We start from the raw sequence: 15,942 nt of genomic DNA on the forward strand, positions 1-15,942 counted from the left end.
GCAGGGACGTCCTGGTCTTGAGAAGGAACGAGAGGTTCGGCCGCCGGGATCGGTTCCTCGACCGTGTGCTTGCCACGATTAGCCGAGGAGGGGCCGGGTTGAACCGCCATCTCGGATACTGGAGGAGTTCGTTGACGAGTAGGAGGACGACGCGCCAGCGGGACCTCGTCGCTCCCCTCACTCTCTTCCAGCACGAAGACCGTGGGCTTTGGATTCTTGGGAGAGGTTTCCTCGGTCGTAGGAACCGCCTGGTGTGAAACAGGTGCCTTCTCGACAGAGGGAGGTACGACTGATTCGCCGGCCACAGAAGCAGGCCGCGCTGGGATCGTCTCTATGGCCGAAGCCGGCTGTTTCTTGACCCCAGAATGGCCGGCGGCGGGAGAAGGGGAAGCACTGGGAGTCGTCGTGTGGCTGGAAATAACGTGGATCTCCCGTGCACCTTTCTTCGCCAGTTGCTTGACCCGCTTGGCAGGCGGGGAAGGCTTGATAGCCGGCCCGGCCTCTTGGCGAGGCCGTTTGGTCAGCCCGGCCCTACCAGCAGGTTTGTCCTTTTTGGCCACGACCGATTTTTTCCCGGCCATAGCAGCGGCAACTACCTCTGTCTTTCTCAACAGGATAAAGACAATTCAGTAAGGCGTACAACAGGCAAGGTTGAAGAAAAAGGGGGAATTGAACAACTACCTTGAGAATGGGGGGCCGGGGCTTTCTTAGGTCGGTTACCGAAGAGCCTGTTTAGTACATCCTCGACCGGCGCACCGAAGAACTCTTGAGTATAATTTTCCCACCACTCACCGAAGGTGTCAGTGCAATGGGTTTCTGGGGTGGCCGGTCGTAGGCGAAATCTTTGGCAGTACTCTTGAAACTCCTTCGCGGCAGTCCTGCACTCGTTCTCTGAAGAGCGAGGCTCGCGTCCGCGGCTCAATACTGTGCGGGAAGAGAGAAGGGGGACGGGACAGCCCTGAAGATAGCCGAGCTGACGGGCAAGGAAGTTCGGATGGTACACTTCCCACCCCGACCGTTTCCCGTCGCAGCCGAGAGGAAGGTCGCGAGCAAGCACGAACGACCCCCAGGTTCGGCGAAGAGCGGCGTCCTCCTCTGCCGCCCACGTAGAGGTAGGCAGTTTGATGGAGGGGGGGTAATCACGACGACGACAAATCAGGAATTCGTCGCTTGTGAGATCGTCAAGGGCAAAGAGGTACCTAAACACCTCTTCGGCCTGATGAGGAGGCGTTGGTCGGGAGGCTAGCTGAGGACCAAGAGCCTCTGTTGTTGAGAAATCAGCTATAGCCGGCCGAAGGGAGGCGAAGTACACCTGCAACCAGAGCTGGAAGACCCAGAGAGGGCCATTCTGGTGGGGGTCCACCGTGTGGAGAGTCGCCTCGGCCAGGCAACGGAAGAGGTGGGCAAGAATATTAGAACTCAGCGCCAGGACGCGACCACTGGCCAGGGCTTCGGCCACTGGCATATTCTCGACCAAACATTTGTTTGATTTGGTACAACAAATGTATTTATTGTACCAGTAGAAGAGGAAGGCTTCATGCTCTCCTTCTCGCAGGTCCTCTTCCCCTCGACCGGCGAAGTGAAGGTAGAGAGTGTTGTAGTTGAGAAAGTTCTTGTGGAGCTTCTGTATTTCATCCCTCGACGGGATGTGACCGTCACTATTCAGGGTCTCGAAGGCTCGACGGTCGAAGAGCGTCTTCAGATCGATATTCGACGGGTGCCCGGAGAGGGTCGCGTCGATAGGGATCCCGGTGGCCGAGGTCCCCAAAATGGCGGTGATGTCCAGGATGGTGGGACCAATGGGACCAAGGGGAAGGACCATTGTGTTGGTGGCTGAGCACCAGAAGCATAGAGCGGCTAGGAGCAGCTCCTTGTCAGGGACAATGTCCATCGACGAAAGGAGGATGGCGTCGTAGATGCCCAGGATTTTCCATTTTTCGCCGAAGAGCCGTTCCATTCGGACAACCCAGGTCGCCCAGGTGGTGGTCGTCGAGGGCCAGGAGCCTTGGGGCTTTGCCGCCTCCCATCTCGACCATTCAAACCCTTGGAGCAAGGGTGTAAGGCAGTGTTCCTGGAGAAGACCAGTGATGGTCGGCGGGATTGTTGCCTTGAAGAGAGGACCCAGGATTTGGTGGACGGTGCTCATGTCGTTCTCGAACCGTATATTCTTGATCGAGCTCCGATCAAGGATCTTCTGATGCTGGTCGCATTCCCGGGAAAGCTTGGAGATGAAGGAGGCCATTGTAAAAGCACAGCGTAAGGAGGTTTTTTGGGTTGGGGATTTGAGGACGAAAGCTTGGAATGGAGGAATGCACTTGAGAGCAAGAGTAGGGGATTTCAGGAAGTTTGAAAACGTAAAGTACAAATGAGGAAATTTCGGTATTTATAGAGTAATGGGAGGAAGAGCAATCGTTCGAAATTCAAAACAAAGGGCAAAATCGACCGGAGGAATCGTTGATCATGATGAGCATTTGGGGAATGCGGTTGAGAAGACCGACGGTTTTAGGTTTTGGGGGCGCACGATCGCGTGTGACGGCGAAGTTAATGACGAAAGACGGTTCGACGCCTGCACGATGACAGGAGGGCTCACGGACTGATGAAATGGCTCGCGGATTGAGATAGTGGTCATAATGACGAGACGGTTCGGGCAGGCGCACGCTTCAGACGTCATTATCGGGGATTGGCCATGTTAGGGGATGCCACGTGGCGAGTGGTTTAGCAGGATCAAGATCGTGCGATCATGTTCAATAAATGCGCCTTGGAACTCGGGTATTGGGATCCTGAGTGGTAGATTCGCTTCTTCAAGGCCGAAACTCGGCCGAAGGTTTCAGGCCGAGGACCTCAAAAGCGAGGGGGCAATGTTTGGGCCCAAAATAGCAGTTTGGGCCGAGGGAGGTATCACTTTCGGCCCGGGAAGACTACGGCGAGAAAGTCATGGGGGCTTCAGCTCATGGGCTTCTAGGCCTAGATCGGTTAAATCAGAGTGCAAGTCGAGTCCTAATACAATAGGGACCCTCGACGAGATCAGTAAAACTAGAAGGCGAATCCGGCTTAGTTAAGGACTAGATTCGTAGTCCTAGCAGAGGTAGGACTGATTGAGGTAACGTTAATCCGGAGAAGGAAACCTAGTTCGAATAGGATTAGAACTCGGGCTCGGTGTTCTGCTTCTATAAATACAAGACATTCAGCAATGGAAAAGCCCCACAAAAATCAATACAAAATTGCCCTGCGCAAACTCTCACAACTTGAGATCTTTTTCTTTTCCTTTTTCGCTGACACATCTTCCGTTGGCATCAACAGCACTGTGGAAGCAACCGGTGATATCTTAAGTCGGCATAGATAGCTCTGTCACCGTAGAGTCGGTCGGTCTCGCAGTATCTTCCGTTGGCATCAACAGCACTGCGGCGAGAACGGTCGACTGCCTATCCAAGTCTCGGTCGAGAAGGGTTTTCGAATCCTTGTTGGTCGAGGTCATCTCATTAGCCTTCTCGGCGAGGTGGGGTGTTACAGTTATTACATTCGGCACATTGTAAGCCGAATTCGGTTCGTGAACTTCGCAAATTAGCAGCCTTGTCTTCAGGCTCGAGAGCCCAAGAGGCCGAGAATTGTTCCTTCCTCGGCCGCAATCGCAAGACACAGAAGTCAGCAGCGCGCTCAACGCAACATCAACAAATTTACTCCTCGGCCGAGCCTCGGCCGACGAGTTGGCACGCCCCGCAATCACCGAAGGACGTAGTTAGCTTAGAATATATTCGGCCTGCGCGCCACGTAGGTTTTGTAATTTCTAGGGTCAACAGATAGTCAAAGCCACCAACCACGTCGAGTGCCCGCCCAAAGAGAGACATCTCAGAAGTCAGTTTCTAAATTTTAAAATTTTTCAGATTCGTTGTTTTATCCAATGGGTTGTTCAACTTTGATCCAAAGATGTGAGTTTTACATTTGGGGTGTTTTTCTTTTTATGCAGAGATGTTGCTTATTGCATTCATGCTTCTTTCAAGAAGATAAAGCAAGATGTTAACTACATTGGGGAAAATTAAAGAACAATGAAGAATTGAGAAAGATGAACAACCAGAGAGAAGTTTAGAGAGAAATAATGCTCTATATTTCTGTAAATATGACTGGCCAAATTACATTTTTGAGTTGCAATTCCTAACATATATATTGAATACAGTAGAAGCTTACTTGTAACTAATTAATCAACTAACAATCCTTAACAGCCAAACAAATATTCTAACAATTTTGACTGACGTAGCAATGAATATATGACAGCCAATGATTATAAGACATTTGTCTTCACAAGACCCCTAATTGGACGGTATGCCGTGCTTGCCCATTCCATTGCAAATTTGCAATGCCATCCCTTTTAATTTCGAGATTGTATTGGATGGTTATTGGACTTACTATGTATCTATTTCCTTTGAATTTCAAGGGGGGTTTGCTTACTATCGGGGAGCATTTTTGCTCACCATCATAGACTATGATGTACGCTTACCATACATCTAATCATCTATCATGTATCCCTTTTCTTAACTACTGTTAATTTTTTTCAAAATTGAAACAGTTACATTTAATGCGATAGTTAACTACAGTTAGATGAAATGACACATGGGTGAGCAAAAATGCTCCCTTAATATCGTTGTTTACCATGCCCTACTATATTATTTGAGTTTGCTTGGAAATATACTTGGTCAAGTACAAATGTAAAACCAATAAACATTGTACGTTGGGCATCTCATAATAAATCATCATTAACAGTTCAAAAGTTCAAACCATTAAAATAAATGTCTTTTGACAAGTATAAACGTAAAAATTAACATTAAACATTGTACACGCGTAGTGAGCTATAATTATAAAAAATTCATACGTCGCGAGTAGCGATCCTTGATGTTAAAAATAAATAAATAAATAAAAAAGAAAAAAACCCTTCGCACCCGCATGAGCAGATGCAGAAAGGCTAGTATATGTAACACAAGCCATGAACCCACTAGATTTCAAGTGAAGAGAGGCTTTTCACAAATGTAGAAAAAAATGGCTGATAACAATTACAAACTACTAACCAAAACATCATAATAACATATTCATTGATAATAGTGTGTTTGAAAGTGTTTTGAAAATGACTAAAGACACTTTCAATGAAAATGTTTTTAGAATCAATCTTTAGTTAAAATGTAAGTGAAATCCTCAAAAAGAACTTGAAGTGTTTATTGCAAGAAGTACATAATTGGTGATTCTTCTAAAATTTCACTTATAGTGCTTTTGGAATCTAAAACACTTTTCACCAAAATAATTTCAATCATTTTAAAAATACTTCCGAACATGCACAACATTAATCGTTACATGGTAACCTGGTCATCTATACTATTAAATTTAATCGAGATAATTAATAATTAATAAAAAAATAAACACGAACACTTAAATAAGAGGCTTGATAGAGATGAATAATAAAAGGTTATCAAGAATAAGATAGATTTACAAATCTCATTCTTGTTGAATTAATTTGAATTTAGTTTATGACAATATATATATATATATATATATATATGTATATATATGTGTGTGTGTATGTATATATATGAAGTTTCAGAAAATGAAACGAAGAGTCGCTTTGGTAGATTTGAAGTTTTGCTTCTAGGTTGCAGTTGCACTGTGAAAGAGAAAGATCAAGGTAGATTTTTTTTTTTAGCTTTTTAGTTAAAATGGTCCTTGAGATTTGCATAACATATCACCTTGGTCTTTGAGATGGAAAATCAATAGAAATGGTCCCTGAGATTGTCCATCATCCATTATTTTGGTCATTCCATTAAAAACTTTGTTAAGTGTCCTGGAGCTCTTGCTGAAAGTTTAGGCAATTTTCAAAGCTTCGTAATTTAATCGTTTCTTAACCAAATTCAACTCATAATATATCAAAATGAAGATAGAAAAGTGTAGAACAAGACTATATCATTGGGAAGCCCAATGGTTTCCGAAAATAGCCAGAAAATAGCCTGAAAGTGACTGATCCGCGGGAAAACTCGAAAACTCGCCGGAAACTGGGTAAACTTTAAACGCTCATAACTTCTTCAATACTCAACAAAATCGAGTGATTCAAAAACAAAAATCATACTTTTCAACGAGACGAAGAGAATGATACATTTTTTTATGTCTAAATTGCCGTGATTTGGCCGGAAAATTTCTCAAAAGTGGCTGTATTGGTCTCGAGTTAGCCACTTTCGAACCGTTATCCGGCCAAACCATGACGAATTAGCCGTCAATAAAGGTACCATTCTTAAGAATTTTGTATGCCTTCTTGATTGGGTAATAACGTAATTTTATAACTAGTTTATGTCATTTAATCTTTCAGCTTTTTGTGGCATTATTTACAGTCAGATTGGCAGTAATAACTTCACTGGAAGAATACCTGACTACTTTCGAAGTTGGAAAAACATCCGGGCCTTGTAAGAGATCTCTTTTATTGCACTTTTTAAATTCTCAACTGAAATATTTTCATGTGTAATCCTATACCCATCAAATATGTTCTTTACAGAGAGATGCAAGCGAGTGATCTTGAAGGCCCCCTTCCATCTAGTCTCTCTACCTTGAATAATATGACAGATCTGTAAGTCCTGCCTTCTAAGCTATGAGTTATCTTAATTTGCATGATCTCCTTGCGTCTTTCTAATTTAGAGAGAAAAATGGATTTATGAAGATACTTGTATTCCAACACGTTATCATTTTCCAACACGTTATCATGCTGTAACCTTTTGCAGAAGGATTAGTGACTTAAGCGGTGAGAGTTCTGCTTTTCCAAACTTATCAAGCATGACGGGCATTAATAAATTGTGAGCCATATTTTAGGTTTTATATATATTTCTATTAGCATAACGCATGCAGATGAAAACAAATTTTCGAATATTGGTTGTTCAAATTGCAGGATGTTAAGGAGCTGCAATATAACCGGAGAAATGCCTGAATATATCTCTACCTTGACAAGTCTGACTGTTTTGTAATTCTTCTATCTATTATTCTTCATTTTTTCATGACATGGTCGTCTTAATAATTGGTTTTACACTGTAGCTCTTGATTATTATATAACAAACTGGTAACACTATGAGTAGCTTGACCTTACACTTTGAGATTTGTGGACTTAAAATGTTTGACCTTACACGTAATAAGCTTTAAAACATGTAGGGGCGTTTGTTTGGCCTCGTTAACTAGGACTGGACTAGACTAGACTACAGTCCTATGTTTGGTTTGTATTGGGACTAAGTTAAATGGGACTAAAGGGGACTCGCGTGGATTAGAAGCCTCGCTAGAAGTTCTTAGCGAGACCCTCCACAAACCACGGGACTCGCTAAGACCATCTCCGCTCAGCCTCTTTCGCTTCGCCCCTGCTTCTTCTTCTCCGCTCCCACATCCATTTTCATCTTCTTCCTCATCCAAACCTTGTGCATCATTCCAACTTACAAGATCTCAATCCTCGAAAATAAGGATTTTTTTCATCTAGGTTCGGTGATTTGGGGCCTTCCACGATCTGGGTCTTTTGGTATCTCAGATTGCACACATACATACATCGCTCTCTCCCAGAAACACCCTTAATTTTCACTTACCAACCACTCTGCTTCCGTTGATTCTTCCCCCACCAATCGCGTTCCGTTGCGGGAATTCAATTTTTTACTCTTGTTTTCAGCGGACCATAATCTGAAAGGTGTTTGGTTGGCGAGAAAATTGAAAGAGAAAACAAAAGAAAATGGAATGGTAATTAGTAAGAACTGGGGAATTGCATGAAAGGAGGTGGGATTTTGAAAGGTGTTGCGTTGGTTGATTTTTTTGCAAACGGGATTCCATGAAAGCAACAGATGGCTGAAGGAAACAATCAAGAGGCAGAGAGGATTGAGACGGATGGAGAAAAAAGGGGGAGTGGTGAGGCAGAGAAGATGGAGCATTCTAGAAAAAGGGTTTCCAGAAGACAAAAAAAAAGAGGAAGAATTAATATAAAATATTCTAGATATGCTTTAAAATAATATAATTTTTCAGTTTTGTTAATTATCCTACTTTTTAGTCCGACACTGCACCAAACACTTCACTAAATTAATCCATCTTAGTCTAGTCTAAGCCAGTCCAACTTAATCCTTGAAGCTAGTCCAGTCCAAGACAGTCCGGTACAACAAACGCCCCCGTAACTTTCAGTTAAGCAGCACATTCTAAATTTGTCCAAAACCTGATCGTGAATTTGGTGTGCAGACAGTGTTCTATTTATTATTCACACTAACAGACTACGTACTAGTTGATTCATTTATGTTTTTAACATTTGCTTAATTTACTTCTGATTATTTGTATACATATTCATTTGCAAAGATCTTAGCTTCAACGGACTGGAAGGGAGTATTCCAAATTTTGCAGATATTAAGGAATTGGCCACAATGTAAGGAATATAACTCATAAGGGTAGCTAACACACAAGATGATGCATGGAGGCACTTCCGGCCAAACCACGGCAAATTAGCCATCGAAAAAGATACCATTCTCTTCATCTCGTTGAGAAGTATGATTTTCATTTTTGAATCACTCAATTTCGTTGAGTATTAAAGAAATTATGAACGTTTAAAGTTTACCTAGTTTCCAGCTAGTTTCCTTTTTTCCCGTGGACCAGTCACCTTTCAGGCTATTTTCCGTCCATCTCCAGCATCCATTGGGCTTCCAAATATGTATAATCTTGTTTTACACTTTCTTATCTTCATTTTGATATATTATGGGTCAAATTTGACTAAGAAACGATTGAGTTACGAAACTTTGAAAATTGCCCAAACTTTAGGCCAAGAGCTCTGAGACACTTAACGGAATTTTTAACAGAATGACCAAAATAATGGATGGTGAACAATCTCAGGAACCATTTCTATTGATTTCTAATCTCAGAGACCAAAGTAATATGTTATGCAAATCTCATGGGCCATTTTGGCTAAAAAGCCTTTTTTTTTCTAACTTGAAAGTGAAGATTTAATGTTAAAGTTTTTTCTATCACATGGTATGTGAGAAAATGAAATACTAAAATTAGGAAATCTTAATGAAACACTTTGGTACAGTTCACTTTTAACAAAAAAAAAATTTTTACCGTAAAAAGTTACTCCTGGTACTATTCACTTGCACTTTTATTTTGTTATTTTCGTTAAAACTAAAAGTTTTTGAGAATTTTTCGTTAGTTTTCCTCTATAATCAGTGGTTATTTTGGGGGATGGTGGTTGATATAATGATACATGGAAGTTGTTTTACTGGTCAATACCATAATCATTCTGGATTCCTCGTGAAGGTTTTCTATCACATGGTATGTGATATTCATACTTTCATGTGAAATTAGTGGGGGAGGGGGAGTGATGTGATCATATATTCATAAGTGGGGGAGGGGGAGTGATGTGATCATATATTCATACTTTAATTTGAAATTAGTTTTTTTTTTTTTGTATATATTTCGAATGTGATAGGTGGTGTGGTAAAGAAGGAAAGAAAAGAGGAGAGAAAGGGGGGGGTGTTGTCGATGTAATACTATTACTATTCTGGATCCGCTTGCAGTTTCATACTTTCATGTGAAGGTTTGATGTTAAAATCAGTGGGGGGGCAATGTCATCACATCTGGAAGTTGTGCTTATCAGTCAATAGGCGCACAACAATTCTGAATTCCTGCTATTGGGTTGCAGTCTGGCATACCAGCACACATGTGAAAGAAAAACAAGGTAGCCCTTTTCCTTTTAAACATGCAGCATGCTTCTGACCCAATATATAAATAAATAAATAAACCCCACTACCCAGTGGTATAAAACAGACCATACTACAAACACTTGCACACACCTTCTACCCAGTAGTGTAAAGCAGCCCCCACCCCCTACACCAATCAACCCCTCCTCACCGCCACCGTCACCGCCACCTCAACTCTCATTTCTCATTCTCTCCTTCTGCTCCCAGCTGCCTCTTTTGCCCACCACTATGGCGGACGCTGAAAATCAAAACCCTCCTTCAAATCCGCAACCACATCTAAACGAGACTCTGACCATCCTCTTGGCCTTAGCAACCATTCTAATTGTCATCGCGGTGGGCCAGTTTGACTTTGTCAAACCTCCTTCCGCCAATGCGGTTGGTTGCGACTGCAAATTGAATGATTGTCCATGCCTTCCTCCCTTCTACATTTACTCTATCATTTCCACGGCAGCGCTATCTGTTGTTTGGTTTGGACTTTTTATCCTCACCGTCCGATTTCAATACCGCTTCATTATCTGGGTAGGGCTTGGCTTAGTGTGGGCTATCTATTGGCTCGCAATGATTTGCAGCCTTGCACCCCAGTTTTATAAACCTATGCTTTATTCCTTCAATCCTGTTCTAGCAGTCCTATTGTTGCTTAACATAAGATTTCGAAATGTCTTGGACCGTGCAATGCATGTCATATCTGACAAACGAGACCACGCAATCCATGTCATAGCTAACATCTGCATTCTGTTTTGGAACTATGTCACAGGAAACTTCTAATATTTGGGTATTTAAATTCTGTTCATACTTTTTTGCTTTTTTCTTTATAATTTTTTTTTTCGAAATTTCCCTTTTATTTATTTATTTATGTGTGTGGGACATGATAACCTTTTTATGAAAAATTATTCTAAGACCATCTTCAATTTTTAGGTCAAAATTTAAAAATTTTAACCTGGAAAATTTAAATTTTGACCCATAAACAATTTTTTTGCTCTAATGATTTTGAGTAAAAATTTTAAGCCGATATTATTAAAGGATTAATTTATGCTACTTTTTATTCAGTAACTTTTTCAAAATAAAATTTATGTAGATTATTTTAATTTATTTTATAAACATTTTAACCTAAAAATATTTAAATTTCGATAAAAGTTAAAACTTCACTAAATGGACCCTATGAAACATGTATTATACAATTTTTGGGTGAGTTTTGATTAAAATATTTTTTAAATTGTTTTAGCCATTAGATTTAATTGTGGGCTTTTAGATTTTTTTTTTTTTTTAACCGTTAGACTAATCATATTCTACCTCAGCTGTTGGATTTAATGTTTTTAAAATTATCCAAATTTTAGGTTTTAACCTAAACCTTATTTTAGACCCAATCATTGGAGAATGATTAGATTAGTTTAAAACCCAAAATTTAAGTTCTAACCTAAAATACGTATACATGTATATATAATATACGAGTTGTTGATGTCGCTCAAATACAAAATACACTGAAAAATTACAAATGCTTTAATTGGCAACAAAAAAATTAGACAAGCTACATCAAAAGAATGTTCGTTATGTTACTTCTTTCTTCTGTTTTTGTATGGGTATCTTACTTATATTTTTTTAATTATTTCCAATGTCATTTTCAGATCAGAAGAAAGATGGAGATAGAGCTAATTATCAGCAAAATGCCCGGTCCATTCCTCTTCTTTTAAATGTAATAGTCGTCTTTTCCTACTAGCTACGTTTTTTATATTTGGATCTCTCCATGAAAGATACTTGTTATATTTATTCCGTGGTGTGTAATTTAGAAAATTTTGGATCTCTTCATGTAAGACTGGTTATATAACTTGTTTGGAAGTACTTTGAAAATAGCTAAAGAACTTTTGGTGAAAATATTTTTTTGAACAAATTCATAGTAAAAATGCAAATTAATCCTAGAAAAGTATTAAAGCGCTTACTTTAAGTGCTTTTAGAATTCAAAAATATTTTCGCTAAAAGAACTTCTAGTCATTTTAATTGTACTTTCAAACAAGCCCATATTTATTTTGTGGTGTGTAATTTTAATATTTTGGATCTCTATATATGAGATGCTATATTTATTCGGCCAAGTGTGTAATTTTGTTTTTAATATTTATGTAAGTGTAATGTTTATTGAATATTTGTGTTACTGTCATGCCCCGATCCCAAGATACGCCCGAAATCGACACATGACGGTAAATTGTAGGGGGGTGCTAGGAAAAACAAACTCAAACACTTAACTAAAAATAACAATAATCACATATTTTTTAAGGAAAGTATAGGAGTAACCTAACACTTCAAGCTCTCTGAACTCTGTCTGCTACCCCAAAGCTCCTCGTATCTACTAAAACTCGCACAATCGTCCATACACCATGGGAATGGTGCAATGGGCAAACAATAACCTGGATAAGCCGCGAAACTCGTGTGAGTGACAATAATTCTACTATGTGATACTATTAAAAACCAACCATCGATTCGGTTTATAAACGTCAAATATAAAATCATAGTTTATGAAATCATAATCAAGTCACTGAAAATCACGAAGGAGTCACCCAGACATCCAACAGCTCATCTAAAATTAAACACGAGGTTATCAATCAATAACTCGTACAATACACCAAAATGAAGGGCTAAAGCGACACATTTCGGCCATTCCTACATCTCTGAAGTTATTTCAATCCAAACTTTATCCGAAGAATCAACAAAGCAACTAATCATGTTCTAGACCTCTCCACGGAACCATAATACCAAACAGGATTCTGGACCACTCAACGGAATCCAAACTAGGATACGATTCTAGACCACTCAACGAAATCGCGGAGTAGAGGGATTCTGAACCTCTTAACGGAATCTGAGTGGATACAATTCCGAACCTCTCAACTGAATCGTGGAGCACAATGTATATCGGACCACTCAATGAAATCCAAGCTGCATATGATTCTGGACCACTCAATAGAATCTAGACAGAGCAGGGAACTAGACCGCTCAACGGAACCCCAGTAGAAACCCAGTTCCGGATCACTCAACGGAACAAAGCGGAAGGTTAACAACCATAATATACAACGGCTCAAAGAAACGAGACAAGGCACAAGTTACTCAATTTACAAAGGCTTAACGAAGTGAAACAAAGCACAAGTACTAAATTTAGAACGAATCAACGAAGCAGGAAATGAAATAATATCGAAGCAACAAATCCCCATCACAATGGGTTAACGGTCCACTACTAGCCCTAATATTTCATCACAACATGCCAATCATACAAATCAACCATATTTCAAATATATACATCAAATCTCATTTCATAAACATAAATCGATGACTAAGTATTAAAAATAACAATTCAATAGAAAACATATTTATAAAACCAAGTCATATCCATACAAGATAACAATTAGGAAAATAGGGTAATCTCCAATATCACATATATTAAATTCACTCACCTGGAGCCCGCACTACGAATCCCTAGCTCGAATATTGAGGCATCCACATCCGATCGTCGCCTAAAACAAATATCAAATCTTGTCTCAAAACCCAAGTGATAAACCACGTAACTTACATAAAGCACATCCCCAAGGACGTTCTAGAATGATTTGGAACCATTTGACCAAAAGTCAACTGTTGGTCAAAGGTTAATAGCCGGGTCCACAACCCTAGGAATTCAATTTGAGAGATCTACATATCTGATTTCAGATCCATAACCTCCTAAGGTCCACATTACGCTCATAGAACAAGAAACTAAAATCTCATAGCAATCCAACTGTTAGATCTCCACCAATCACAAATTCAAGTGGCGGTCAATTAGATGATCAACTATGCAACTACATTAAAACATTAAAATTTCCCTAAACGGATGTCAAATATGGATTCAGAACGTCGAAAAACTATAAGATAAGTCCCGGCCAAAACTCGAAAAAAATTAACAAAAGTCAACGGTCAATGCAGGGAATATCCCTCTTCTTCAACCTCTCATCTGGTCGTCGGATTTTGCAGATTTTCTGGCAATCTTTAAAACTTCATATCTCACTCGTTCAACCAAATTACACTCATAATATACCAAAACGAAGCTAGAGAATTGTAGATCAAGATTATACCTGCTTGAAGCCCAAATGGTGGCAGGAAAATGGCTTGAAAAATGGCTGTCCGCGAGAAAACTAGTAACTCGCTGAAATTTCTAGGCAAACTTTAAACGTCCATAACTTTATCAATACTCAACAAAATTGAGTGATTCAAAAACAAAAATCATAGCTTGGAATGAGGCAAACAGATTGGTAGCTTTCTAATTCACCATGGTTTGGCTGAAAAATGATCTGGAAGGTTACGGTTTCGCCGGAAACTGGGCAAACTTTAAATCGTTATAACTTTCTCATTTTTCAACCAAATCACACAATCCGAACATGAAAATTTATCTAATCGACGAGAGGAATCGATTTATACCTGCTTTGAGTTCAAAAGATGGTTGAAAAATTATCTAAATCACACCTATAAGTCTCAACTCTCGGCCCAAAACCTTGTTCTTCGAACTCGTGTTTCGGGTTCGTTTTCAATGAAACAAAAATCACAACAGAGTTTATGGTGGTGAGGACATGCAGATAAATGTGGTTTTGGTGTTCAACAAGCCAAAATTTTCGTGGTGGTGGTGGTTTGTTCACGGGAAGAAAGGGAGAGCCGAGACGAAATGAGAGAACTCTCAAGAGAAAGAGAGAACGGGAGAGAAAAAAGAGGGGAGAAGAGAGTTTCAGAATTTTTTGGGTGCCCACGTGGCACTCACCCAATTGTTAGACAAAAATATCACATGTCCAATTAATTATCAATTTATCAAAATATCTTCAACGTTCAAAATCTCATAAAATCTTCATTATAATTCTTAATCACTTTCCATTTGCTCCCACACGTTCATATCAATGAGTACTATCCAATTATATAAAGATAAGTGGAAAAATACGTAGGGATCAAATACGCCGTAAATATAAAAGCGTTGAAACTAAGAATATGAAATACGTAATGCTTAATTTTAATTAGTGAAATCCGGGAACGAGATTTCACAGTTATTGTCGAAATACGGAATACGTAATTTTAAATAATGAAGTATAAAACTATTGTTGTATAAAAAAAATCATAAAAAATCGTAACTCTAATCCCCCACACTTAAACGTCCTTGTGTCTTATTAAAGAATAATGCTACACTTACTCCATATTTATATCATCATTTTACCCTCCCTCTCATAAAATTTTTAAGAGGATGTCTGATAACTATTTCGCTTTCAATTTTTAGTTTTTATACTTCAAATCTTATTTGGTAATTACTTTAAATTTTTCAGTTTTTAAATGAAAATTGAAAATACTTACCAAATAAGATTTCAATTTTTTTTTTAAATTGAACTAAAAACTGAAATTGAAATAGTTATCAAACGATTCATAAGAATATTTTTGCCTTTGCCAACTCAATAAACTTTTTAAACTTACAAAAGATTCAAACAATGGTGGACTGCTTTAGCTCACAAAACTCAACTCCAATGGAAGCCCAAAGTTTCTTCTTTTCCTTAAAGGGTCATTTGATAATTATTTCTCCATCTCCCCCATTTCTTCATGAATCCTCAATCTTACAATGCTATAAATTTAGGAAAATCTAGGATTTCACGGAATTTGGCGATTCGGTGGTGAGTTGGGTGCATCTCTAATCAATTACACAAAAGTTGAAGAAAGAAATGAAAAACGCACATGGGTCACCATAAATTAATCGATGTCGTCCTTGTGGTTGTTGGGGAGACTTTCTCATCAACCAAATTACAGAGAGACTTACAAGTACGGTTATCTCTGCAAGAGCTGAGGTGACTTACTCGCTCACTTTGAGAAGAGCTTCATACTGAGTAGGTTCCCATTCATCCTTGTGGCTGTCGGTGAAGGAGAGGAAATGAGAGGTTGGGGAAAGTGAGAAAGGGGAGGGAAGGAGAGAGAGAGAGAGAGAGAGAGAGAGAGAGAGAGAGAGAGAGAGAGAGAGAGAGAGATGAGGGAGAAAAAAAGAGAACAGGGAATGCATTTACCGAGGGAAATAAAATGTCCATAAATGAATTAATTATTTTATTACTAAGAATATTAAATAAAATAATGATTAAAAAGCTAAACTAGCAAAATTGAAAAAAACTAAACATTAAATAAATTTTAAAAATGTTAGAATAACATTAAATGGATGTTAAATGTGTAATTATAAACATTTTTATATACA

General features: G+C 39.4%; 4 long non-coding RNA genes across 4 annotated transcripts; 3 read left to right on the forward strand and 1 right to left on the reverse strand.

Annotated features, from left to right (window-relative positions):
* Window positions 1–3,796: 3,796 nt before the first annotated feature.
* Window positions 3,797–4,442, forward strand: LOC139193223 (uncharacterized). Its single transcript, XR_011577635.1, has 3 exons — window positions 3,797–3,852; window positions 3,965–4,108; window positions 4,270–4,442. It is a non-coding gene; the product is annotated as an uncharacterized lncRNA (long non-coding RNA).
* A 2,406-nt stretch (window positions 4,443–6,848) lies between these two features.
* On the forward strand, window positions 6,849–8,750 carry LOC139192920 (uncharacterized). Its single transcript, XR_011577478.1, has 2 exons — window positions 6,849–6,982; window positions 8,335–8,750. It is a non-coding gene; the product is annotated as an uncharacterized lncRNA (long non-coding RNA).
* A 766-nt stretch (window positions 8,751–9,516) lies between these two features.
* Window positions 9,517–11,594, forward strand: LOC139192921 (uncharacterized). The gene is made up of 2 exons (XR_011577479.1): window positions 9,517–9,703; window positions 11,348–11,594. It is a non-coding gene; the product is annotated as an uncharacterized lncRNA (long non-coding RNA).
* Window positions 11,595–11,713: 119 nt separating this feature from the next.
* Window positions 11,714–14,363, reverse strand: LOC114822218 (uncharacterized). Its single transcript, XR_011577477.1, has 4 exons — window positions 14,154–14,363; window positions 13,811–14,052; window positions 13,160–13,219; window positions 11,714–12,121 (listed from the first exon to the last, which is right to left on the reverse strand). It is a non-coding gene; the product is annotated as an uncharacterized lncRNA (long non-coding RNA).
* Window positions 14,364–15,942: the final 1,579 nt, after the last annotated feature.

This window comes from Malus domestica, chromosome 16, assembly GCF_042453785.1.
Source record: "Malus domestica chromosome 16, GDT2T_hap1".
Taxonomy (NCBI): Eukaryota; Viridiplantae; Streptophyta; class Magnoliopsida; order Rosales; family Rosaceae; genus Malus; species Malus domestica.